Source organism: Priapulus caudatus, unplaced genomic scaffold (genome assembly GCF_000485595.1).
Source record: "Priapulus caudatus unplaced genomic scaffold, Priapulus_caudatus-5.0.1 Scaffold1757, whole genome shotgun sequence".
Classification (NCBI taxonomy): domain Eukaryota; kingdom Metazoa; phylum Priapulida; class Priapulimorpha; order Priapulimorphida; family Priapulidae; genus Priapulus; species Priapulus caudatus.
In genome coordinates, this window is record NW_014578818.1 from 1 (window position 1) to 1,119 (window position 1,119).

The 1,119-nt window shown below is 43.2% G+C and overlaps 1 long non-coding RNA gene across 1 annotated transcript in view; it reads right to left on the minus strand.

The window, feature by feature from the left end:
• Positions 1-648: 648 nt before the first annotated feature.
• Positions 649-1,119, minus strand: part of LOC106817532 — a 5,095-nt gene continuing 4,624 nt past the window's right edge. The window contains exon 2 of the long non-coding RNA XR_001395072.1: positions 649-1,027. This is a non-coding gene — a long non-coding RNA (uncharacterized LOC106817532). The remainder of the gene's footprint in view (positions 1,028-1,119) is intronic.

Consider the following 1,119-nt stretch of genomic DNA (forward strand, 5'->3'; position numbering starts at 1 on the left):
TTTAAAGTCTCTCCACTTTTGATACCGAGTGTTGGTAGAGCAGAAAATTGGTTTAATTCTTTGTTTTTATGTTTTAGATTTAATCAAACATCAAAAACAACACCATTTCTTACAATCTCTTGCATCCATGCAACTTGCAACTTGCGTTGAAATGCGTTTCTTCGACCGTGAGTCGCGTCGTCATTCGCGCAAGAAGTCTCCTCCTCCTCGTCACGCCAGAGGAGTCCTCCTCGTAACTATGGAAGGTTTAAAGTCTCTCCACTTTTGATACCGAGTGTTGGTAGAGCAGAAAATTGGTTTAATTCTTTGTTTTTATGTTTTAGATTTAATCAAACATCAAAAACAACACCATTTCTTACAATCTCTTGCATCCATGCAACTTGCAACTTGCGTTGAAATGCGTTTCTTCGACCGTGAGTCGCGTCGTCGTCTTCTTGGCTGAAGAAGTCCTCCGGCCTCCTCCTCCTCCTCGTAACTATGGACGGTTTAAAGTCTCTCCACTTTTGATACCGAGTGTTTGTAGAGCAGCAAATTGGTTTAATTCCTCCAAATGGATGTCTGTGGCCGGTGTTCTCTCTGGGTTCTACGGTTCTGTGCGGGTTCTCGGGTTCTCCCGTTTTCTCTCTGGGTTCTGCGGTTCTGTTTAACGTTTCAAATTCAATAAAACAACAAAAACCAAACAATTTTACAATCTCTTGCATCCATGCAACTTGCAACTTGCGTTGAAATGCGTTTCTTCGACCGTGAGTCGCGTCGTCATTCGCGCAAGAAGTCTCCTCCTCCTCGTCACGCCAGAGGAGTCGCCTCGTAACTATGGAAGGTTTAAAGTCTCTCCACTTTTGATACCGAGTGTTGGTAGAGCAGAAAATTGGTTTAATTCTTTGTTTTAATATTTCAAATTCTTTAGCAGCAATAGAATGAATGTCTGTGGCCAGTGTTCTCTCTGGGTTCTGCGGTTCTGTGCAGGTTCTCGGGTTCTCTGGTTTTCTCTCTGGGTTCTCCGGTTCTGTGTAATGTTTCAAATTCACTGAAACATAACAAAAGCCACGTCATTTTACAATCTCTTGCAACCAACAACTTGCGTTGCAATGCGTTTCTTTGACCGTGAGTCGCGCCGTC